The sequence below is a fragment of the Lagopus muta genome, chromosome Z (genome assembly GCF_023343835.1).
Source record: "Lagopus muta isolate bLagMut1 chromosome Z, bLagMut1 primary, whole genome shotgun sequence".
Taxonomy (NCBI): Eukaryota; Metazoa; Chordata; class Aves; order Galliformes; family Phasianidae; genus Lagopus; species Lagopus muta.
Genome location: NC_064472.1, coordinates 75,174,027 through 75,200,684, shown reverse-complemented (window position 1 = coordinate 75,200,684; position 26,658 = coordinate 75,174,027). Strand labels below are relative to the sequence as shown.

Below are 26,658 nucleotides of genomic sequence, written 5' to 3'. Positions count from 1 at the left end.
GGATCCACTTGGTGGGTAATGCAGAAGAATGGGGATGTCCAGTGTGTACCACAGGGAAACTTGATGGCAGGGGAGTGCAGTTACTAATTGTATGTATATATATATATGTATAGCTATGTGTGTGTAATGCATTGTAATCATTTTTTGTTTGTATATATGTATATATATTTTAAGCATGATGTAATGATGTAGAATAAGGGGTGGAATGTCATGGTTCTACGTTTTTTGTTTGTTTGTTTGTTTGTTTTATTTTGGGTTTCAGTATTCCACATCAAAACATCATGTAGTGTACGGGGCATTAAAGTGTCACTGCCCCAATCCCAGCTACCTATCCCTGTTCATTACAGAAGTCACGGGATCTGACCCTTCCGGGTGGGGGGGGCGCTCTCTTGCTGCCTTGCAGTGGGTGCTGGAGGGTGCTTTCCTAGCCGTTCCAAGCTTTTCAGGTTTGAATCGGTCCCGGGAACTCTCTCTCTCTCATCTTGTCTGATTTATTAATCTCAATTTCAATTAAATTGTATCTATTGTGTTATCTTGTATTCCAATATTATAGTAAAATAAGTTTTCCTCCATAGATTGTTGCCGCTGTTCTTTTCCTCCCTTCCTTCCTTCCCATTTTTGTGGGACTGGGGTGGGGGGGGGGGGGGGGGGGGGGGGGGGAGGGCAGAGGCCTGTCGCCCCTGTCACGGACATAGATTGATCTGGTCAAATCCATGACAACTGTGATGCAAAGGCAAAGCACAAGTCACAAATCACTCACTTGGAAAAGATAATGTAATATATAGTGGGCTGATATGTAACAGGCTGCATGAGATGATACACTGGTCTTAGTAGCATTCAAGTCATGTTTCCCTGTGCTGTGTTTCTAACATGTTGTGATTTTAAACAGATTTTTAGTTCTATAGACAACTTGTTCTTTTTTTCCTTTTTTTTCTTTTCCCCCCCCCCCCCCCCCCCCCCCCCCCCCCCCCTCCCCTCTCTGGTCTTCTGCAACCAGTTTATAAACTTGAGGATTGGTTGGGCATCCCTATCTTCTTGTTTTCCTCAATTGTACGCAGGTGTGCGAACTTCGAGAGCTGTAATTTATTTCTTTGAGGGCAAATATTCAAACAAAATCTTAACAAGATCATCTCTCCCTTTTGCATCCCATTCTGGTCACAGACATATAGGCTGAATGAATCTGTATGCCTGCTTTTATTTTTTCCCTGTATGGAGAAGTTTTTCCAACTATTTTCATGTGTATCATTCTTCTTAGTGATGGTCTTAGAGAAAAAGCTTATTTCTGCTCTAACAGAAAAACTCAAGAGCTTCTACAAACTCTACACTAAATATGATAAGAGCAGCCAGCGAATTTTTGGTGTGTCAAAGAGGATTGAATTTGATATCAGGGACTGTTCAAGGTAAATTAATTAAGTTGGCTAAGTAGGGCTCTCAGGTGTTCTTAGACAGGTCACGATGATCTCTTAGTGCTGCTGGCATGCCAGGTTTTATTAAAATGATAGTTTTGAAAGAAGATCCTCCTTGCTATGCACAGAACAGAAAGAAAGAAAGAAAGATGGTAAAAAAAGGTTAATCAACAAATCATAATATAGATGAGCACATATAGATGAGCACAAGCTGATCTTGAAAAGCAATCATTTTTCTGGGCAGTTTCATTCAACACTGAAGGCTATGCTCTTGAATCCTGTCCCTAGTAGAGGCACAGTTAGCACTAGAATAATCTCCGTATGTCCTATCAAATAAAAACAAAATAAAAAATCCTGAGCAAGTACATCTTGTTTGGTGATTTCTGTGTATTAACACTTTTATTTTAACCATAGCATGGATCTTTAGAAGTACACCTTGTAAATAATCAGTAGAACTCCAATTAGCAACAGCACACCAAACCTTTTCCCCAGACTTTGCTGAGCAATATATAGAGAGAGAGTCTGTGATTTTAAGACAAAGGGAAATGATTCTAAGCTCAAAGAGATTTAGGTTAGATATAAAGAAAAATATCTAAATGTAAAGAAAAAAGGCTTTTTTCAGTGAGGGTGGTGAGGCACTGGAGCAGGTTGCTCAGTGATGTGGTTGATGTCCCACCCCCAGAGACTTCCAGGGTGAGGCTGGTTGAGGCCCAGGCAACCTGATCTAGCTATGGCGTCCTTGTGCATTGCAGTTGGACTTCAGAGGCACCTTCCTGAGGATTCTATGAATATACGTTGTATTTTCTGCAGGAAGTTATCTGAATATTACACTGGATGCAGCCTTTCCAGCTTGTGGATCTGTTGGTGGCTTTTCTTCTTATGCCCTTTATTCTTTTTCTGACACCCCCTGTTTAAAACCCAAAAAGCCAGAAGAATTGTGAGGTCCCATTATCACTGTTTGTATTTCTACAGAAAAATCAAGATCAAGTGAGCTCTTAGCTTTCTGCTCTACAGTAGCTGAGCATAGCTGTGTACTCTTTACTGAGCACCTAGCAGGGGACTCTCCATTCACACACATCCTCATAACTGTAGTAGTTACTTATAGAGCAGGAAATTCCCTCCTGGCAGCCTCTTCATAGCCCACTCCTGTCACCTCTGCACATCCCCTCTGTTCGGGACATTTGCCTTGCCCCATACACACTACCTCCATCTTCCCTTTTGGTACACAGCAGAGAAGTTCCTATACTCTCTATACAAAACATCCTTGTAAACTTCTCCCTCATTTTTGCTTGCAGGAAGATATAACCTCCATCTGTGAGGCATGTGTGGGTCTGCCTGGGGGTCCCTGTGTTTTCAGAATCAGCCACAGCTTGGCTTTGTAAAGATGTCTGTCTCCCACTGTGTCCTCCTTCCTTAGGAACTTGAGCAGGGAGAGTTGAAGGCTGGTATTCTTTTGTATTGGTTGAGGATCACCAGGAATGTGCAGGGAATAAGCATCAACCGTGCATACATTCTACTTTTACAAGAGGTCCTGCCTGCTTATCTCTCTACTGACTTTGGTTCCTAGATGTAACAGCCTGTTCTAAAAGGTTGTCTGCTGCTATAGTGTTTATTTTAATACCACCCAGCAGTCAAAGAATCACAGAATCACAGCATGGTTATGGTGGAAGGGACCTTAAAGTCACCCTCACCTCAAACCCGTACCATGGGATGTATAACAATCAGAAAAACCAATGCAATAGAATGCTATTACAGGAGACATAATAACAAGGGAACTATTGCCATAGAAAGGTATTATGAAAAAAAAAGCACTCACCCATCTCTGAAAATCTGGGCCCATAAGGGAAACTCCACCAAAGAGGGATCTCCAATTCAAGGTCCTTCCCCAGTGGCAGTCAGCCCTTAAATGAGGTCTAAGAGAGGAGCAGCCAGGCTGCGCCCCTTCCAGTCCCACACCTGAATTGCCTTCACCTGTGCTCCCAAGGCTGAGCAGGTACCCTGGATGCTCCATCAGTTGTTCAGGCCACGACTCAGCCATTACCATACAGGATGTTTGCCGCCTGACCAGCTGAAGCAGCCTGTGCCCCATTCAGCCTGGCCTGAGCACCTCCACAGATGGGGCATCCACACCTTCTTTGGGCAGCTGTGCTAGTGACTCACTACCCTCTGATTAAAGTGTGTTTCCTCTTCACATCTGACCTTTGTCTTTTAGTTAAAAGCCATCCTCCCTTGTCCTGTCACAATCAGACTGTACAAAAAGTCAGTTTCCTTCCTGTTTATAAGTTTCCTTCAAGAACTAGAAAGGTGCAGTGAGGTCCCCAAAGCTGCTCTTCTTCAGACTGAACAAGCCCTGTTCTCTCAGCCTGATTTTGTAGGGCAGGTGCTCCAGAACTTTGACCATCTTCACAGCCTCCTCTGGACCCACTCCAACAGCTCCACATCTTTCTTGTGCTGGGGCACCAGGCCTGGACATTGTACTGTATGGAGAGCCTCACAAGGGCAGAGTACAGGGGACAATCACCTCCCTCGTCCTGCTTTGCCCTCTGTTTTGATGCAGTCTAGGATGCAGGTGGCCTTCCAGATGGCAAGTGGACATTGCTGGCTCAGCTCTTCATCCAGAAGACCCTCAAGATCTTCTCCACAGGGGTTCTCTCAGGGTGTTCTTGCAGTCTGTACACACATCTGGGATTGTCCTCATCCAGTTGCAACACTTTGCACTTGGCCATGTTGAACCTCATTAAGCTTACATGGGCCTAGCTCTCAAGCTTCTCCAGATCCTTCTGGATGACATCCCTTCCTTCTGTCATACCAACTGCACTATCCACCTCTGAGATTGCATTTGATCCCACTGTCTATGTCACTGACATATATGCTGAAGAGCACCAGTCCCAAGATGAGCCCCTGGAGGACACCAGTTACCACTGGCCTCCATCTGCACACAGTGCTGCACAGCACAGCCCTCCACCTCAACCATCCAACCAGTTCTTTATTGACTGAACTGCTCACCTTTCAAATCCTTTTTTCTCCAATTTGGAGGTGAGGATGTAGCTCAGGACCACACCAAAGGCTTTGCGGAAATCCAGTTAAATGCCATCAGTTGCCCTTCCTTTGTCTGCCAACGCCATCACTCCATGATAGAAGGCCTCTGGGTTGCTCAGGCACGACCTTCCCTTGGTAATATCTGTGGCTTTTGATTTCTCCTGAAACTAAGGGCACAGCATCAGAAACCAGCATCACACAGCACTGCTGTGTGATGAGCAACAGCTCCACCGTGCCTGAGATTCCCTCTTCTATAATATGTATTATATGTACTTTTTCTTCTTATGTATTGTATCTTACATTTTTTTTGTCCTTTTTCCTCATTTCAGCATTCTTCCTCACAGGCTGTGGGAAGATCTCTGCATGTACTAACTACTTGTGCAAACCAATTCTCACACTCCTCTCATCCTTTCCATGATGCCAGGCAGCTACTCTGAATGTTTCCCTGTGGACATTGACTGGAAGTTGCTGAAGCATGACTTAAAAGCCCTCTGGAAATGCAAAAGTTGAAGTCTTTTCTTTACAAATGATTTGCAATGATATCTTGCTTCTAGGATCTGTATGTGTGCCAGAATCCAAAAAGTGGTGTAACTTCTAGGCTCCTTAACTCACTCTTCTCTTAAATCCAATATACACATATGCATATATACATATATATATAGGATATTATATATATATATATATACGTATATATATAAATACATTACATAGGAACTGTTAATTCATGCCCTGAAACAGTGATTGAGCACTTATTGAAGAGGCATGGCCAACCCTGGGAGCACAGGTGCAAGCAATTTGCCTGTGCAAGCAGGAGTGTACCCAAGGTCCACACCTCCCCAACCTCATTTAACGGCTGGCAGCAAGAGAAAAGATCTCTGTTTAAAAATTGCTTCTTTCTGGGATTTTTCTAGTAAGCCTTTGTCTTTAGAGCTAGGTGAGCTGTTCCTTCCTTATTATTAGACTGTGAGTGATATCTTTCTTGGGTTATCCATAAACTGATCAGAGGTAACTCTAACCTCTTTTTCTTACCACACATCATATGTCTATGTATTATTTCATACTACCCATTGGACTATATTTTTGTTTCTCTGAGTATGGAAATGAATACTTTTTGTCTCAGTTTTAAAGTACTGTATCTTAGGTAAGTCTGTATCTGTGTAGCCAATTATTACAAAAGTTTCAGTTCTTAAATGTATACCTGGACGCTCTTTTTTTTCATTCGTTTGTCTATATGCCAGCAGGCTGGAGAAATAGTCAGGCTGAAACTCCATTAGGTTCAACAAGGATAAGGGCAAAGTCCTGCATCTGGAGCAGAACAACTCTGCACATGCATATATGCTAGAGACTGTTCAGCTGGAAAGCAGCCTTGCAGAATAAGAACAGCAAGTCCTTGTGAACATGAAGCTGAACATAAGGCAACAAGGAGTGACAAGGACACGTTGGTGTCTCTAGCAGGTCAAGGGGATTGACCCTGCTTCTCTACTCAGCACTGATGATACGCATCTGAAGCGTGGCATTCAGTAGTGGGTCCCCAGAACTGGGAAGAAAATGAAGAAACTGAAGTGACTTTCTTTTATGAAGATAGGCTGAGAGAAATGGGGGCTGTTTGGAGAAGGGGAAGCTCATGGAAGAATCCCACTGGTGTGTATAAACATCTGAAGGGAGGGTGCGAAGAAAATGGAGCCAGGTTCCTCTTGGTTGTGCCTAGTGCCAGGATACAAGGCAATAGTTATAAACTGAAAAGCAGGGGGTTCCCTTTTACCATGAGGAAACATTTATGTTCTTTGCTGGTGACTGAGCCCTGGGAGCACATTGCCCAGACAAACTGTGGGGTCTCTGTCCTTGGGGATGTTCAAAAGCCAACTGGATGTGGTACCGGGCAACTGGCTATGAATGGCCCTGCTGGGACAGGGGTTGTACCAGATGGCCTCCACCCTTCACGATTCTGATTCTGTGCAGAAGGCTGGAGAGCAGATCAAGAGGCCCTTACAGTTCATGCCCACCTGCAATTTTCCCTTGCTGTGAGAAGGATGCAGTGCATGTAACTACTGACTTCAGCTGTTGCTTTAAGAGTCAGGGAGGAGAACCACACACAGAGCCTCGTTATCTGTAGGCCAGACACAACATCTTATTTTATTGTTTGACAGAGGCAATTTTTATGGGTATTGAGTATTTGTCTATTGTAAGTCATCTAATTGCTGAAAGCCATGTTACATAGTGATCAGGAGAGGCTCTAAGAGAAGTAACTGAGGCATCTAGCTTGATCAGCATGGAAAAGAGATGATCTTGGCAGGCTGTAACAGTGCTCTCTCAGTATCTCAAGGAGGGTATTAATAGGCAGTGAGAGGCTTGGAGGAGACCTTGTTGCTCTCCCCAACTCTAAGAAAGGAGGTTGTAACGGGTGTTGGCCTCTTCTCCCACGTATCCAGCAATATGATGAGAGGTAATGGCTTCAAGTTCACAAGAATCACAAGAATCACAAGAATCACAAGGTTGGAAACGACCTATAAGATCATCCAGTCCAACCATCTCCTCATCACCATTGCCACCACTAGTACTAAACCATATCGCGCAGCATGTCATCCAGACGCGTCTTGAACACTGCCAGGGACGGTGACTCCACCACCTCCCTGAGCAGGCCATTGCAGTGCCTGACTACTCTCTGAGAGAAGAAGTTCTTCCTTATGTCCAACCTGAACCTCCTCTGATATAACTTGCGGCCATTGCCCCGTGTCCTGCTCGTTGCCTGGGAGAAGAGGCCAAATCCCTCTTCACCACAACCTCCCTTCAGAAGTTGTACAGTGCAGTGAGGTCTCCCCTGAGCCTCCTCTTCTCTAGACTGAACAATCCCAGCTCCCTCAGCCGCTCCTCATAAGGTTTGTGCTCCAGACCCCTCACCAGTTTTGTTGCCCTTCTCTGAACACGCTCCAGGATCTCAACATCTTTCCTGTAGTGAGGGGCCCAAAACTGAACACAGTACTCGAGGTGCGGCCTCACCAGTGCTGAGTACAGGGGGATGCTCATCTCCCTGCTTCTGCTGGCCACACTATTTCTGATGCAGGCCAGGATGCCGTTGGCCCTCTTGGCCACCTGGGCACACTGTCGGCTCATGTTCAGCCGAGCATCAACCAACACCCCCAGGTCCTTCTCTTCTTCACACTCATCCAGCCACTCATCCCCAAGCCTGTAACGCTGCATGGGGTTGTTATGGCCAGAATGGAGGACCCGACACTTGGCCTTGTTGAACCTCATCCCATTAAGCCTACAGCACCCGGTATTCCCAGGATTCCCCAGTATTCCCAAGTTGGTGCCAGGGAGATTCAGGTTGGATATCAGGAAAACATTCTCTGTAAGAGTGATCTGGTATTGAAGCAGGCTGTCCAGGGAGGTGGTGGAGTCACTGACCCTGGAGGTGTTCAGGAACCATGGAGATGTGGCACTGAGTGAAGTGGTTTAATGGGCATGGTGGAGATGGGTTGGGGCTGGACATTGTGATCTTTGAGGCCTCTTCCATCCTTAATGATCTATGATTCTAATTTTAAGAGTAGAAAAACTTTATGAGGTTTGAAAGAAAAGTTTGGATGAGAGAGGCAAAGCTGGGGATAAAAAGAATATGAAATGTTGGGACAGATCTAATGCCTGAGTCCTCAAATCCTCTCTTAATTGAGGGAGAGAACAGGAGCCAAGGAGCAGGCTATAGCACCAGAGCAACTACATGAATAAGCTGCTGAACTCCCTCCCACCCAGCTCATTTCTTACTGCTGGCTCAAGAGTGGGTTCAAGAGGGCAAACAGGGCTGATCTGGTACCCGCTGTGTTTCTGTCTTTCTTACGTTCTCCTTCTTTACCCAGATGCACACATCAATGATGCCAGCATCACATCTCCCATGTGAAGGCCCAGTGCAAGTAAAGCAAAGGGAAACCTGAGAGGATGACTGGTAAGTAGTCAGAAAGTAACAAACAAACAGAGAAGCCAGACTATACAAGACATTTGTCATGTAAAAAGAGAAAATTCCCAAATACAGCGTGTAGAGTGAATACAAGGCTATTTGTGTATGGAATTGGAGTGTATGCTAAGCATATGTGGTAAGTGAGTGATTTAACAACTAAAAATGCATGGCAAGAAATAATGATTAAAAATAGAAAATGAGTAGTGTGGTGTATGCAGGTTATTTAAACTACTCAGAATGGTTAGAAGAACTGGGACACTGAATTCAAATCAATGGAGAGCTGCACTGCACAGTGCTTGTTGGTCAACCAGCTGTATCTTTCTCCTTTTCCTACCTACCTTTTTCTCCCGAATACAGAAACTTCTGGAAATGTAGCGTCCAAATCACTGGATAAACAAGCCTTGCAGGGGATGAAGAAGGATGAAGCATGAAGTCTTATCCAGCATGTTTTCAGTTCCATTTCAGTTTGGGAGCTGGTTTCTGAAATTGGCCAGGATGGGTGGGCACTGGAGGGAAAGAAGCTGTCCTCAACATGTATACAAAAAGCTTCAATACGAGCATAATAAATGTCACAGCATTTCAGTGGGAGTGGAACAACAAAAAAAGGACTATAGGTGAGGAAAAAAAAAAAACAACTTTCTGAATGCTCCACAGAAAAAAAAAAAATCCGCCTGTGTGCAGTGATGAGAATACAAAAAAGAGCCCTTATCCTATGAACACCCACCTGAGTGTTCTGCCTGGAGCTCTACCCGAGTCATTCTCATTCAGCAAAGCCAGTTTTACCAGATCATCCCACCCAATCTGATGTGAATTCAGGAAGGCAGCCCCTCAAACACGGGTGCGCTGCTAGCACAAGTCACTGGGCCTGCTTCTGGTGGGTGTCAGAGACAAGTCTTGTCGTTGGTTTTAATTGCTGACTGTCAGGCTGCTCTGAAAGCCGTGTCTCTTATGGTATGATGTTGGTCCACAATATCAGAGGTGGACGTTGGTGATATGGCAGTAAAAGTTGAACCCTCCCACTAGCACTCCTTACATCTTATTGCCATGTGACAGTGGGCTGCAGAGGGGCGCTCTGACAAAATGGCATCTGTCGTGAAAGTGCACGTGAAGCCAAGGCGTGCCACGGAATTCCTCCAAGCAGAGAGAAATTGCACACACTGAGATTCATTGATGCTTGCTGAACATTGGTAGAGAACGAATGTGAGTACAGTGGGCAGTGTGTTTCAGCAGTGCTGACAGTGTTTGTCTCCACTGGTGCAGATTTGTGTGAGCAAGGCGTGCAGGCTCTTGTTCTTTGCTGGTGAAAATGCTAATGGTGGTGACTATGTTGAAAAAGGGTGTTTTGGACCTAAGGATTTGTTCTGTCAAATAGAGTTATTGCACTCCTTGTTGCAGTTTTCATAGAATTTATTTATAGGAGGCATTACCTTTGGAATAACACGTATGCATGTAAAGGCTTCAGATGGAAACAGACATTCTTGAAAGACTGAAAATGAAATGTTTTAAATCTAAGCACAAACCAACTTCAACCAAGCGACATGTGTAGGTTAAAACTTGTGCAATATTTTTTTCCTGTATGAAGACCTCCAGAGTAGCATGTGGTCTCTTATTATTGCAGGAACACTTTGTGAAATATTGGGAGGATTTGTGCAGCAGTGTCTGCAACCTGCCCTCCTCTTGTTAGGAAGCGCAAATACCGCAGGCACCGCTGTGCTGCTGTGGACTGAGCACAGCAAGCAGTGGGTGTCTGATTGGGAACCAGTGTGCTTGTCATGTGCTGTCACAGCAGAGTGCCCAAGCCGTGCGTCACGTGGCATGTCCTGGTGAGTGATGACAGCACATGTCTTTGACAGCAGCACTGTGTGCAGGCCATGCGTGCGACTTTTTTCCATTCTGTGGCTCTCTGCAGGCCCAGCACAGGACTAGGCAGCTGCTAGCAGCACACAGCTGGCTCTGCACACACTATCTGCAGGCTGGACAGCAAAGCCAGAAATGTGTGTTCTGCCATCTTCCCTACCTTGACTCCACTGGGCTGGAATGCAGAGCTATCTTACAATGTATTCTGCTAACCTTATTGCTGATAGCCTGACTTCTGAAAGGAACGGAGCCTTTTTCTGCAAGAAGAGCAAGCAGGTTGGCGACGTGTTTTTCCAAAGCTGTGTTTTGAGAGCAAGGGAGATTTTCTCTTTCAGTGCAGCTGTGCAGAAGCCATAGGGGGAGATACATTCACTGTGCTGGGTTTCTGGTTCTGCTGAAAATGGATGTTACTTTTGGAAGAAAAAAAAAAAGCTTTTTTCTTCAAACCTCTCAAAAGCAGTGGCGTTCAAGTAGAAGAGCATGTAGTGACTGAAGTGAGACACCAGTGGCAGATGCCATGGAGGAGAGCAGGCTGCATTCTTTGAATGCAGTTTCAGAGGATAGCAGAAAAGCCCCTTTGTGCTTGGTTTTCCCAGTATTGCTGAAGGGGAACTCTGCTACTTGCTGTTGATAACTGTGCTCTGTTCCTTGGCTGCTGCTGAGGGGCCTGAGGATGTGAAGTGGGCCAAGCAACACGCAATGGGAGAACAGAAGATGTACAGAAGGGCCCCTTGAGCCTCCACAGATTCCATTTGTCCTAATTTGTAGGAGCAGGAAGAAAAGGTGTTTCAATTTCATGTCATTTCTGTCCTTGGAGTAATGAATATAAGCATTAAAGCGAAACCTAAGTAGTACCAAATGAGCTTGAGACCCGAATCAGAAATATCCCATCTCTGTCTTTTCACTGAGCTTGGGATCAGAACTGACCTGGATGCGAAGCGAAAGGCAGAGCCGAACGTCCGAAAGGAAACGTGTTCCTGCTTATGCTACCATGCTTTCAGCAGCGTCACTTTGCTGGTAAAAGAACATTTTCAGATGTTGCAGGGACAGAACTGAGGGGAAAATTTCTGCTCTCTGTTACAAAAAACTTTATTTTCTGTTTGCAGCGGGTAAATGCACTGGAACAGGTTGCCCAAGGAGGCTGTGGATGCCCCGTCCCTGCAGGCATTCAGGCATGTGGCTCAGGGCAGCCTGGTCTGGTGGTTGGTGACCTGTACACAGCAGGGGGTTGAAACGACATGATCATTGTGGTCCTTTTCAACCCAGGTCATTCTACGATTCATCCTATGATTCTGTAAATCTAAGCTAAAGCACAGAAGAGAAAAAGGACAGTTTCAGAGAGGAAATTCTCTGTTGTGATGGAAACAGCTTGAAAAACCTAATGCAGGACTGCAGTCTCAATTATTTTAGTACTGAGAATATACAAGCGTGTTGACCCTCAGCTTAGAGAGCTAAGAAAATAATTTCCAGTGCTTATTTATGAAAAGTAATAAGCACATATGTTTCTCTCTGTGCTATAACATTGGTCAGGATTGGAAAAAATGCACTTTGCCTTAGGGCACTTTTCTTTCCTCTGCTATGGTGCTTGGAAATTCCTGTTTGGTGGGTCCTGTGCTAATTCCCTGTGACCAAAAGCTGCCTGCCTCTGAGGAGCTGCCTCCACCTTCAGGAGTGGTCAACTCTGGCACTTCTATCATGCACCCTAAGAGAAGACATAATCAATTCCCCATCTGGCGCTTTGTACTGAATACCCACTTTTTCTGTTTGATAGCAGGACTAAATTAGTTATTTAGCAATGAGATTCTAATTTAAAGTGAGCAACAGCCTTGACAAGGATCATTGTTCAAGGCCATCCCCCCTTTGCTTTCAGATGAGAGGCCCACAAATCCCTGGAAGGTGATAAATAGACAATTAGACAATAGATGTATTTTGTTAGTTCTACAAAGCTCCCTTGTGCTGTCAAGAGTCACAATAAAGGGGGCTCTGGTAAATTGGTGGGCAATGAAAGCCAGCTGTTCGGTCATCACTCCTACAGACACAAAGCCATATGTGGTCATTTACAGGACATCCCTGAAAATAGATTGAGCCACTAAGACCAGGGGGAACTAAAAATACTTGACGAAGTTGCCTGCTCTTCATTTAACAAGAATAAAATATATAATGGATTGTAATGGAAGCTATCAATCACACCTGCACAAAGCACAGCTTTAGGATCTTACTTTTAACTGTTAATGCAAGTTTTTATTCATCTGTGGCAAGTCAGAAGTGAGCATCTCGTGTGCAAGATGATGCTATATAACTATTTACAAATAGCTTGGGCCCAGCAGCACTGGCATAAAGCATATCCAGACCAGAACAGCGAGAGAGAAAATGAACAAAGAGAACTATAAGCTGCAGCCTGATGAAAGACAGATCTGTTATCCCTACCTAGAAGTATCCCATTTAGGACTGCAAGTAAGATGCAGTTTTTTCTTTCTACTTATCAGATTCTTTCTAGGCAAGGAGATCAGAGTAAGTGTAAAGTGAATTAACTCAAGTATCTGTTTATTAAAGAAAAATATTTAATGTGCTTCTCCTGGAGGTGCGAATGTCTTAGGTTCAGCTGGGATGGAATTGTTTTCTTCAGAGTGTCTGAGGAAACATCACATAGCAGAGAAGCTATCAGAGCAGATGTTGTCTCAAAAATGCCATGTTTTGTTTCTAGCAGAAAAAACAATCTTGATAACAAACCAATGTATGTAACTGCTGCTAAACCAGTGCTGTATCAAGCCAAGGACATTCTCAGCAAAGCTCTCAGAAAGGAACTGAGAGGGAACAGAATTAGGACAGCTGACGTAAACTGTCCAAAGGGATATTCCATACCGTATGACATCAAGTGGAAGGAGTTTTGAAGGGGGTGGGAGTTCATCTGTTTCTCTTCTACTGACTGGGGGCTGGCTGGGCATCAGTCAGCGAGTGGTGAGCAATTGGTTATGTATGACATATACTTTATAGGAATGTATATATGTATGTTCATATGATCATAAACACTATTTCTCAATCTTAGTGAATAGTTTTACCTCAACCCTTGAGTTGCTTTCCCTGATTCTCACCCTTGAACTACTGTGTGGTGATAACCTACCAGCCAGGGTAAACCACAAGAGGCATTTTTGGTGCCCATGTGGGACACAAAGCATTAAGATAATAGCAGATCTGACCAGTGCATACTAACATAAGATGTTGTAGTATTTTGTCAATTCATGGTCACTATATTGATTTTTTCCATATTTATGGAGTTCTTTGAGAGTCTTCTCATGGAACTGTACTGTGTAGCACCTTGCTTGCTGCCTATTTTCCTTGCAGCATTGCTTGTCATCTCTGGGGGTTGGATTAAGGTTTTTATTTTGTTATCCTTCTATAGCTTATAAAATGCTAAAATTGGCAGCAGAGAACTCATGTTTTGTGTTTATTTGGCATTGCAGTCATCTTAGGACTTTAGAAGCCATACTGTTGACTCTATTAGTAACTGCACATATTGCTTTGTCTCCCAGATAGGGAGGAGTAAGGAAGGGCACTTTTCAACAATTCCTCAGCATCCTTTTCACTTTTCTTTCTTTCCCTAGAGCTCAAGAGCTAGTTAGAATAGTTCTTGAGAATTCTGAATATCTATGGATGTTCACCGTAGCATGCTCCTATTATAACGCGTCATGAGTGTGTTTAAGATTAAGCAATTATTTAAGAATATCACCCAGAGATCTACACTGAGGTAGGATAGTTCCGACTGGCAGGGAGTGTGGGATGCTGTAGGAAGGTGCCTGAGTGGTGAACACCCTCCAGTGGTTGGAACTGCACCTCTAAAAATGTGCAGAATCCTGAAAAACTGGAAAGGTTTGCAGTCACCCTGGCAATCCTAAAGAAGCATAAATCACTGGAGCAAAAGCAGGAGGAAGATGAAGAAACAGAGATAATTTGACTGCTCATGCTGAGTGAGCTGCAAGATTTGTGAAAGGATTGTGGCTGTCAGCCAGGTGAGCACTGCACGGTGGGGCCAGCAGCCTTGACTTACTGGGCAGTGAAGCCAACCAGCTGGGATCTCTTTTTAGGGAAAGTGGCATTGACAAAGTGATTGGAAAAGGGTCACAGTCTTTTACCATATGGCAGTGATTACTGTCAACCATGAGGGAAAGATATCCCTTCAAGGAACACGTGGTATTTAACCCAGCCAAGTGGACCACCATGAAGAAAGGTACTCAGTACTTGAAGGAGCTAGCTGTGGTGGAGATGATATATGAGATTAGCCTGGGTGATTTGTATATAAGCCTATATATATGATACATGAGCCTGGGTGATTATACCCACTCCCAATATCTGGATGACGTGATATGTGCGTGACTGATATGGCGGAGAGTATGATGCCAGCACCCTGACAGGGAAGAACTGAGAAGAAGACCACTGGTAGATGAAGTGCTAGTCTACTTTGATGATATGAAGATAATTACTCTTCCTCACTAGGGACCTGTGAATCAGCTGGGAAGAAGCTGGCTCAGAGGCTCCTTCACCTCTACAAACCAGTATTGCACCCCTTAAAAGTAAACAGAAATGAAACAACAAAGTTTTCTGTGAGCTGTAGTTCATTTCTTCTCTCCCAAGACGTGCAGTCACTACATGATGTGATGATGTGGAATACTGATAACAAAAAATCATAAAGCCACCCCATGCTACCCCTTATTCCACACCACTACATCATGCTTAATATATATATACAAACAAACGTTAACGTGCATTAAACACACACACGCACATATACATACACACATGGAATTACTGATTGCACTCCACTAACATCAAATTGCCTTGTGGTATACATTGAACATCCCCATTTTTCTGAGTCACCCACCAAATGAATCCAGGTTCCTGAGAAAAACAGAGAGATTTGCCCTTTCCACAAGCTGCAAAGACCCAAACTGCTTTTCCCAACGTGCTCTTCATGTGTACTACAGGGACCTTATCTCCCTCTACAATGTGTAGGGAGCTGGACTGGGTCGGACCATCTCAATTGGTTGATCCTTGAGTACTGACCTACTGGGTGGCTTTTGCCAAATGCTTCTCCCAGTGCTTAAATGTTCCACCACCCATTTCTGCTGCTGTTCTTGTAGGTTTCCGCCATATATTTGACATATTCCTCATTCCTCACTCTCTCAAGATTATGGTCTTGGTATGAGTTGTTAGGAACAGACATGGGGCCATACAACATTTCCACCATGGCTATTTCCATCAAACATCAGTAGTAGTCCATTTTTTCATCTCAGGCTCCAGATCATCTTTGAAGGAATGATTTTTCTTTCCAGACAATAACACTTGTTCCAGAGGGTGGTGGCTCCATCCAGACATCTACTAATTCTTCTGTCAGTAGCTGAGTCTTTAGCAATGCTTCTAGTTGGCGAATCTAGAAACACACTATTAGCCCCAGTGTCTCAACAATGAAGCAACCAAGTTTTGTTTGGGTGCTGTGTAAACCCTTTTCTTAAGCCTTGGATTTCAGACATTTTCAGAGGTTTACAAGTAGTGGTAATTGCGACTTACTCCTCACTCTCCTTACTTTTCTCAGTTGCCTTTCTCAGTGATGGTGGCTTTGAGTAGGGGGCCCCCCACCTGGATCTTCCTCTACTTCCTCCGCTTTTCTTCTTTCCATTCCAGATGTAAAGACACCCATTTCCATTTCTGGCCTTCCCCTGGGGCAACTGACATTGATAATGGTGCTTTCTGTGATTGATCAGGTTCGACTTGGAGACTTCCCCCTCTGGCTTGAATCTCAGCTCTCTCTCTGTCTCTCCAAAGCTCTGTCTCTCCAAAATAGTGTCGTATAGAGCTTGGTAAGCACGAGCCAAGCCCCAAATAAGTTGCACCTCCTCCAATCTACCTAAGCCACAACATCCCTAAAATACTTGATTATTTTCTCAGAATCCCACAGGTGCTCAAGTGTGAAATCCCATGATACTGGGGGTGCCCACACTTCTAAGGGCAGGTTCTAAGGAGGTTTTCATAAACCTCTCCATATTCCCTGCCACTCAACTTTGGTTCTGGGGAAGGTCTCCTCCAGATAATGTAAATGAATAGGAATACATTCATGGGAATTGACCATTAATTTGGCATTCCGAAAAATGCATAAGGAATTGAGAAGAAAACCTGAAAACAGTGTAAACATCGTGTTGTTTGCAAAATTAGCTACTTCATCTGGGATGTAATTGTCAATATTCAAATTTCATATAGGTACCACATAGGTTCTCCACCAATCTGCTTAGTTGATTTTACACATACACAACTCCAAAACAAAACATAATGAACTTAATAAGAAACCAGTATGTTCCAAAAAACATAATGGCTTTTAATCCTTTATACATCACAGAATCACAGAATCACACAGAATGACAGAATTGTAGGGGTTGGAAGGGACCTCCAGAGATCATCGAGTCCAACCCCCTGCCAAAGCTGGCTCCCTACAGCAGGTAGCACAGGTAGGCATCCAGGCAGGTCTTGAACATCTCCAGAGCAGGAGACTCCACCACCTCCCTGGCAGCCTGTTCCAGTGCTCCGTCACCTCACTGTACAGAAGTTCCTTCGCACATTGGTGCAGAACTTCCTATGCTGCAGTTTCCAGCCGTTTCCCCTTGTCCTGTCTCCACTCACCACTGAAAACAGTTCGGCCTCACCATTCTGCCCCCCACACCTCAGATACTGACAGACCTGGATCAGGTCCCCTCTCAGCCTTCTTTTCTCAAGGCTGAACAGACCCAGTTCACTCAGCCTTTCCTCATAGCAGAGATGCTCCAGGCCCCTCACCATTTTCATGGCCCTCTGCTGGACTCTTTCCAAGAGATCCCTGTCTGTTTTGTACTGGGCAGCCCAGAACTGGACACAGTGCTCCAGATGAGGTCTTACCAGGGCAGAGTAGAGGGGGAGGATCACCTCCCTCGACATGCTGGCCACGCTCTTTTAATGCACCCCAGGATGCCATTGGCCCTCTTGGCCACAAGGGCACACTGCTGGCTCATGGCCGACCTGTCGTCCACCAGGACACCCAGGTCCCTTTCCGCAGAGCTCCTCTCCAGCAGCTCATCCTCCAACCTGTACCGGTGCACGCAATTATTCCTCCCCAGATGCAAGACTCTACACTTGCTTCTGTTAAACCTCATCCGGTTTTTCTCTGCCCAGCTCTCCAGCCTGTCCAGGTCTTGCTAAATGGCAGCACGGCCTTCAGGCTGTCAGCCAATCCTCCCAACTTTGTATCATCAGCAAACTTGCTGAGGGTGGCCACCATCCCCTCATCAAGGTCACTGATGAAGATGTTGAACAAGGCCAGACCCAGCACTGACCCGTCCTTTATAAACTTAGTACAGTGTCCAGAGTCTGGCAGACTGGCCAGCCTACTGTCTACTCTATGAAGGTCAAAGCCAACTGCATCACTCTACTCTCTGACTTTAAGAAATCCTTTTTTTTTTCTTTTTTTCTGCTAAAGTTAAATGGGGCCTGTCAACACTTTACAGGCCAGTTTGGCCTGGTTCTGTAACTAATGAGGCAGGGGACCGTGGACCCAAGCCCTGGGAACGTGGAACAGAGAAAAGGGAAAAAGAAGGAAGGGTAGGGAAATGGGAGATGGGCCTAAAAACAGAACAACAGCAACGATCTGAGGAGAAAAGTTAATTTACTAAATATGATATCAGAAGCAAAATAACACAATATAATACAATATATAATTGGAATTGAGGCGAATAGGTTTTTAAAAAAAATCAGAGAGAGAGTGTCCAAAACCAAAAGCTTTACTCTAAAATTGAAGGTGAAACGGCTGGTGAGCACACATGCTGCCAGAAGTGAGAAAGAGGAAAATCTCATGACTTGTAAGGAGTTTTATTTTCACCCTGAGCACAAAATCCTCTGGAGTATGTACTTCTTCTCTTCTGAGAACCAGGTACCTGGGAAATGGGCAGTCCATGCAACTGGCACATTAACTTGTTGTCCACCAGGACCCTCAGGTCCCTCTCTGCAAAGCTCCTCTCCAGCAGGTCATCCCCCAGTCTTTACTGGTACGTGCAGTCACTCCTCCCTAGTTGCGAGACTCTATACTTCTTTTGTTAAACCTCATCTGCTTCCTCTCTGACAGCTATACAGCCAGTCCAGGTCTCACTGATGGCAGCACAGACTTCTGGTGTGCCAGCCATTCCTCCCAGCTTCATATTGTCAGCAAACTTACTGAGAGTGGACACTATCCCTTCAGCAAGGTTACTGAAGATGTCAAACAAGAGCAGACTCAGCACCAACACCTGAGGAACACCACTAGATACAGGCTACCAACTGGACTCTGTACAGCTGATCACAACCCTCTGAGCTTGGCTGGTCAGCCAGTTCTGAGCCCACCTCACCACCCACTGATCTATCCCACACTACCTTACCTTCTTCATCAGGATGTTGTAGGAGACAGCATCAAATGCCTTGCCAAAATCAAGGTAGACTACATCCACAGCTCTCCCCCTATCCACAGACATTGATGACATCAAAGAATGCTACCAGGTTGGTGAATCATGACCTCCTCCTGCTGAACTCCAGCTGACTACTCCTCTTCCAATTGCCTGGAAATGACAACCAGAACAAGCTGTTCCATTGCCTTTCCAGGGATGGGGATGGGTCTGACTGTCCCGTAGTTTTCCAGATCCTCCTTCTTGTCCTTTTTGATGTGCCTTATCGTCCATTCTCCAGGCACCTCTCCCATTCTCCAAGACCTCTCAAAGATAACAGAGAGCGGTTCAGCAATCACCTATGCTATCTCCCTCAGCACACATGGATACATCTCAGCAGTGCTCACGTATCTATGTACATGATGTTACAGACTCTCTCAGACCACTTCCTCCATTACCAAAGGGAAGCCTTTCATTCCCCACACTCTCTCTTTACTCCAGGGTCTAAGATTACTGAGGGAGAGTCTTTGCAGTAAAGGCAGAAGCAAAGAAGGCGTTCAGTATTTCTGCCTTATCGGCATCCACCGTTAGCAGAATGCCCCCCTCATGAAGGAAGGGACCCACATTTTCCCTACCCTTTCTTTTACTGTTGACATACTTTTAAAAGCCTTTATTATTATCCTTTATCTCCTCTGCCAGATTCAATTCCAAGTGGGATAAGGCTGACAGCAGTCTGTAACATTATCATAGAATGGTTTGGATTGGAAGGGACATTAGAGATTATCTTGTTCCAGCCCCCTGCTATAGGCAAGAACATCTCCCACTAGACCAGGTTTTTCAAAGCCCCATTCAGCCTGGCCTTGAATGCCTCCAGGGAGAAGGCATTCACAGCCTCTCTGGGCAACCTGTTCCAGTGCCTCACCACCCTCACAGTGAAGAATCTTTTCCTTATATCTAGTCTAAATTTACCCTCTTCCAGTCTACAGCCATTACCCCTCATCCTATCCCTACATGCCCTTGTAAAAAGTCCCTTACCAGTTTTCCATTAGGCCCCCTTCAGTTAGTGGAAGGCCACTATAGGATCTCCCAAAGTCTTTAGTCAGGCTGAAGAGCCCCAGCTCTCTCAGCTTCTCTTCATAAGGGAGGTGATCCAGCGCTATGATCACCTTCATGGCCCTGCTCTGGACCCACTCCATCAGCTCAGCATCCTTCTTAATGCTGGGAGCCCCCGAACTGGATACAGTACTCCAGATGGAGTCTCACAAGAGCAGTGTAGAGGAGCGGAATCACTTTGCTCGACCTGCTGACCATGCTTCTCTTGATGTAACCCAGGATCCAGTTGTCCTTCTTGGCTGCAAGAGCACACTGTCAGCTCATTTTTGATTCCTCTTCAAAGGACACCCCCAAATTCTTCTCCTCAGGGCCGCTCTCAAGCCATTCTTTGGCCAGTTTGTGTCTATGCTTAGGATTGCCGCAGCCCAGGTACATGACTTTGCATGTAGTTTGTTGAATTTCATGAGGTTGGCATGGGGCTGCCTCTCAAGCCAGTCCTGGTCTCTCTCTTCAGTCCACACAATGTGATGGTGCTATGCTCTGAAATACTTGCAAGAAGTATTCCTTCGTGTGTGACACAAAGCAACAAAAATGCTCATTTAAACTAAAGGAGCCAGAATATCCTGAAAATAATTTGGTGAAGATCCCATGCCCTCCAGGCATTGTTGGGTGCCACAGCAAGTTGCTTTGTGCTGCAGTGAAAGGAGAGGGAGAAAACGTTTCCAGTCTCTGAAATCTCACTAGTTGGTGGCAGAGGTTAACACGTGAGTCATGATATAGAGGAAGTGTACTTGGACTTTGTTCAGAGGACATGCTTGATGTTGACTCTACATTTAATCATTCCCAAAAACTGCTAATGTGGGATTGAGTGGCTCCAGGGAGCTGTAACAGGAAAGAAACCCTTCAACTCCAGGGTCACTTGCTTAAATCCAGTCCCTTAACGTTATTATTATAGCACTAGTGCCTTAATGTTATTATGGTTTTCGTGCTAATTTATGAGATTAATTATTGTCCTTAGAAGTGGTTGCTAGCAGACAGCTATCTTTGTAATGAACTTCAAGAGTTTGAGCTGTGAATGCCAGTACAAAGACAGAGGAACAGCATCCAGCCACAAAAGAAGGTACACACACAGCATTTTGCATTTTGCAACTTCAGTTGTTGGGGGGAAGGTATAGAGAGATCTCCGCTCAGAGAAGGAAATCTCCAAGCCATTGAGATGGCTTGTCCATAGTTCTAAATTACTTGGAAGTTGTATAATCTCTTATGGTTAATTAGACGCATATTTAATTCCTGACAAGCAGTTTACAGTATATTATGAATGTGCAAGACATTTAAACAGCGTGAATGTTCCTTGTATACTGGCAATACAGGTATGCCTTAAGTTTCTCCCAAGCCTGATATGCATTCAGAAGTTGTTCAGAGAAAACAAAAGCTAAAATCTCAGTAATACTTTGCTTCACTGCAGCCTGTGATTCTGCATTCATTAACTTTTTATCTTAACAAAAGGATACTGTTTTGTATGTTCCTTCCATGTGATAGTTGAGTCAAAAGCCACAGCAGCTTCACAAACTGGAAGCTTTTTTTTGTGTTGCCATACTCAGCCTTTCTCACACTGCCTCCCATTGAAGAAAATAATTAAAATAGCAATTTACTTATACATCTTATGTATATATATCAAAAGTCTTACAACTGCTATTTTCTGATTTATTTAGGCAGTGTCCTTTAGGAGCTGACTGCAAGTAGATGTGCTACAGAAGTCAGACCTCCAAGCAAGGCAAGGCAAATGTTCTCATCATGGAATTACTAAGCTGCAGCTCAGACTGCACATCCAGTAGGATAGAAGAGCCTGCTGCCTGGTTCCGAGAGCCCTGAGAGCCAGCTTGGAACATGTCTTTCTGCAGAGTAGAAGCAGCAGAGCTGATGATGAATTAAAGCCAAGGAAAAAAATAGCATTTTGCTTAACCACTTCAGCAAATGGGTGCGTTCAGCACTGTAGTCATCGTACAGTGAGTGTGCTATTGAATCACATTTCTCAAGTCTCATCCTTGGAGAGGTGGTAAGAGACAGACCAAGAGATGAACAAAGGTCTTTTTATTCCCCTTTGCTGATGGGAATGTCTGCTTTCTCACCGTAGGGGTATTTTTTCACTTGAATATGTAACAGCTACCTTCACCTGCATGACAGGCACCTCCCACAACTCTCTGGGACTACATGACAACAGCAGAGCTTCAATTTTAATAGACTCCAAGTAGTTTTCACAGAGAGGAGCCTTAAAAACTCCCCAAGGAGAGATCATCAAGCGGAATGGTCCCCAGTGCTGGATTTATTAGCAGGCAGGATGGGGAGCTTGATTAGCCTGCGTGGCTGAGCAGACATGCTGTCAGACAGGCCTCTTAATCCAATCAGTTACCTGTCGGAGGGAGAACTGCCTCCAGCTTCCCAATGCAGCAGCACGTCGAGGGATTGATATGCCACTGCTTCTGCAAGCCTGCCACCACAAGGAACGCTTCCCTGCAGAGAAACCTCCTTTGTTGCAGCCAGCGGCTCTGGGAGTGACATTCTTTTGGAGAAGGGGGGAACGTTAAAGGACACAGTGAGCACCTTCCTCTCCTAACAGCACCGCTTGTTGTGTACAGAGCTTTCAGGAAAGACCTCGTATAAACACAATTAAACCTCTCACAGGTATTCTGGTATTTTTTCTTGTCCATTTTCATCTAGGCAATGGCTGAGCAATGCTGTTGAATAGGTCCCACATAACATTACTGTACTGAGCTGCTAAGTTAACCAATGGGCTAGATGGTCTCATATGGGTGTCTGTGGAAGCTTTCCTCAAACAAAGTGATCCTACAGCACCACATGCTTTGCTGAGACTCTTTACACAGCACTGCCAAAAAGAGCTGCCCGGACACTAAGAATTCCTAAGTTTAGTAGAAAGTCATTTTGATTTAAGTAACAGCTACCTCAGGATCTTACTTTTGGTGATGGACAGAAAGAGGCAGTGCTGCTTTACAGAGTTGCTGAGGTTTAAAGACTTCTGTTTGAAGAAAACAAAGAATTCCCACAGCCCTGGAGCTGTGTGATAGCCTTGCTGTTTTGCTGACTGAATGGGAAGAGCGAAACAGGAGATCCTTCCATCTGCAAAAACAGAAAAAGGCATCTTATTTCCACAGTGCATGATGCAGCAGAGACTGGAAACCCAGATCCACGCTCAGTTTCCTTGACAACTACAGAACTTCTAATGACAATTTGGAGGTAGGAAGACCAGATGCAAATGGTTGAGTTGCCAAGTCCTCGTGAAGGAACACAGAACCCTCTGATTTAGCAGAGGCACTGCTTAGATTGGACTTCCTGGACAGAAGAAATCATCTATCTGCAAAGTTCAGATGTTGAACTACTGATTTATCACAAGGTTTACCCAAGGATGTGGCAAACAAGTTCAATTTCAAATAAGAAGCCCTATGAATAAACTTAATTACATTGATAAGAGGGTAAAAACATGCATATGTTTATATATATATGTGTATATATATATATAGTAGCCTCTTATTACGATGTGGCCATTATAAAAGCATGCCAAAACATGAAATATTAAAATGCTTGTAGCTGCCATGGCTGCAATTTCAGATGTTTTCTTCCTTGGTCTCCACGGACCCATTTTAATACATATGCAATGACAGCTATGCTAAAAAAAATTCAGAGACAGAAAAAATGAGAGATAGAAAAAGCGAGAGAAAGAAAGTTAAAAGGTGCAAAATACAGAGATGTTTAACAAAATCAAACAACCAATCACAATAACATTCAAGGTGGAAACCACAGCAGAAACCAAATATGAAAGCAGCCACAACAAAACTCTGTGATCAGAAGGGCTGTATTTCTTCCACGTACCTAAAGAAACCTCTGGAAACTTCACAAATAAATGTGGTTGGCCACACAAAGCTGAGCACGTGTGCTTTTTCAGAACTGCAAGAGATAGTGAGGGCAGCAGTAGGAGCATTGCTGGGATCAGCTGGAGGTGAGACACTGCCAGAATGGATTCTGCTGGAAGCCTTGTGGGAGCTAGTGAAATAAAGAGCAAATTGCAGCAGCAACAGTTAATGGTGGTTTTCTGTACCTGAGGTAGGTTTATGCCATTTAGCACCTGTGTTTGTTATACCTGCTTCACTCTGGAAAACAAGAAAACATTTTCTGCCATCAGGGGAAATGTATTTCACAGTATTGTTAGTAAAACCATTCCTCCCTTTTCTCTCTACCCTACCAATTCATGAAAGCAGAACACACTGAAGTTAAACTCCAGAGGTGATTTCTTGTGCTACGTTGTGCCTTCAGTGCTTGGTATTTAATAACGCGTTATTTGGGCTTCTTTGAATATCAGGGCAGGAAGGCTGCAGCCAGCAAACTTCCAAGGACAAAACTCCCAGCTCTCCATTTCTGCTTGCCACCCACCTTCTCTGCATGGCACATGCTTGGTGTCAGACTGCCTCGCTTCCTGCTGCTAGTGGGATCACAGAATCATAGAATGGCCTGGGTTGAAAAGGACCACAATGTTCATCGAGTTCCAACCCCCTGCTGTGTGCAGGGTCACCAACCAGCAGATCAGACTGCCGAGCCACATCCAGCCTGACCTTGAATGCCTCTAGGGGCATCCACAGCCTTCTTGGGCAACCTGTTCCAGTGCCTCACCACCCTCTGGGTGAAAAAGTCCAGCATATCGAGCACTCACACTGGACTGGGAGCAGTGCAAATGCAAGAAGTCAGTTCCTCATGCCTGAGCATCTCCTGCACAACACGGATGGAGCCCGACAAGCCTTTGTTGCTCAGCTATTCCTTCAATAGCGATGTATTTCGGCTGAGCAGATCACACACATGACGGAATTTTCAGAAGTGCTGACTCCTGCAGACAGGTGGCTTGCGGTGTCCGTGGTAGGCAGAGCCTGGGTACACCCGAGCTGGTGGCTTGGACTGCCTGCAGGAACCCCGAACCCGCGGCTCCCGCGGCTCCCCGGCAGGTGGCAATGGCGGGCAGGAGAAGAGCTCTGCTCCGTCCGTCGCCGCCCGAATCGTCGGAAAGGGGAGAAAATCGCACGAGCTCCGAAGGACTGTAAAGCTGGAGCTGAAATGCGGCTGTATAGACAAGCAAATTTAAGTCCTCCCGATGTCTTCTTTTCCTATGACATGCCGAACGTGTTTGTGGCACGCTGGTTTTACTCTTTTATGATTTAATGGTGTGACCCAACACTCAAGAACTGTAAATTCCTGTAAATATGAGTCATAGAATATTTAAGGTTGGAAAAGACTTCTGAGGTCATCCGGTCCGAACTCCCCCCCCCTCCCACCGTGCCCACTGAACCACATCCCTCGGAGCCACACCTCCATGGCTTCTGAGCACCCCCAGGACGTGACCCCACCACTGCCTGGACAGCCCATCCCAGGGCCTGACTGCTCTTTCTGAGAAAAAATTCTTCCTAATACCCAACCTGAACCTCCCTTGTGCACACGAGGATCAGCAGAGACCATTACTTGGAACTGGGAAATCACAGCTTCTAACGCCACTGAAAGTTTGAGTGACCTGCGATCACTTCCAAAAACCTGAAACCCTGTTACTCCCTTGTATTTTGTATCTCTTGGGCACTTAAACAGGGACTCTAAAAGGTATGACTGGGTGAACACCACATCAGGCCAGTTTGACTGGGTCAAATAGATAACATGGAGTTAAAAATTGTGTAGAATATAAACCACTGCCTTGAAAGATATCACAAGGTTCAGGAGAAATAAAATTGCTTTCCTTATAATTAATCCAAACACGTCCCAGTCTGTGTCATTTTACGCAGTTAACGTTCAATAATCAGAATTTCAGTGGGTAAATTAGTTATTTTCTGACAGATCAGAAGCCCGTTTTAAGGCAGAGGAGGCTGTTCTGTTATTTGGGAATATCTGTCCCACAGTTTCATTTTTGATATATTTAAATCATAGGATCACAGTATCCTGAGTGGGAAGGTACCCCTAAGAATCATCAGGTTCAACTCATTTAGTGCAAGGAGACTTTAGAAAAGGCTTAAAGTAAGCACCTTCTTAAGTGTGTATGAATCCTGAAAATTTAAATAGCCTTACTGAATGTCTCCATCTCCTAGAGAGCTTGCTTGTAACATGCTGTGTGTTGTTTGTGTTCTGAGTCCTTGTGTACCTATATAGGGACAAACCTCATACTATTACTGAGTGGTTATTCAAGTACATCTTCAATTAGTATGTTGAAGCAGTGCAGCAAAGCATATCCAGAAAAGCAATAACATACATCAGGTAATGGCTATTTCCAAGTAAACCAGACTACAAAACTTTCCAGCACTACAAATGGAAATATCCAGGGTACAGAGAGATTAAATTTACTGGAAGTTCAACTGAAGTGAAGTAAAAGCTTCATTTTAAAGAATGCTAGAGATATTTTCCCCATGTCCTCATGAGGCCCCATCTGCAGTAACGCATCCAGGTCTCGGTCCCCCCATACAAGAAAGACAGGGAGCTGTTGGAGAGGGTGCAGAGGAGCCACAGAGATGAGCAGGGGGCTGCAGCACCTCCACTATGAAGACAGGCTGAGGGAGCTGGGCTTGTTCAGCCTAGAGAAGAGAAGGCTGGGGGTGACCTCATGGCAGCCTTTCAGTAATTAAAAGGAGATGGTAAATAGGATGGGGAACAACTTTTACAAGGGTAGAGAGTGATAGGACAAGGGGGAATGGCTTGGATGTCAGAGGGAAGTTCTTTACAGAGAGAGTGGTGAGGTGCTGGAACAGCTGCCCAGAGAGGCTGTGGATGTCCCATCCATCCCTGGAGGTGTTCAAAGCCGGGTTGGATGTGGCCCTGGGCAGCCTGGGCTGGTATTAAATGGAGGTTGGTGGCCTTGCATGTGGTGGGGGGTTGGAATTTGGTGAACCTT

The 26,658-nt window shown here is 44.9% G+C and overlaps 1 long non-coding RNA gene across 1 annotated transcript; it reads left to right on the top strand.

Moving 5' to 3' along the window:
* Window positions 1-396: 396 nt before the first annotated feature.
* Window positions 397-25,423, top strand: LOC125687269 (uncharacterized). The gene is made up of 3 exons (XR_007374039.1): window positions 397-446; window positions 8,297-8,382; window positions 21,446-25,423. It is a non-coding gene; the product is annotated as an uncharacterized LOC125687269 (long non-coding RNA).
* The last annotated feature ends 1,235 nt before the right edge of the window (window positions 25,424-26,658 follow it).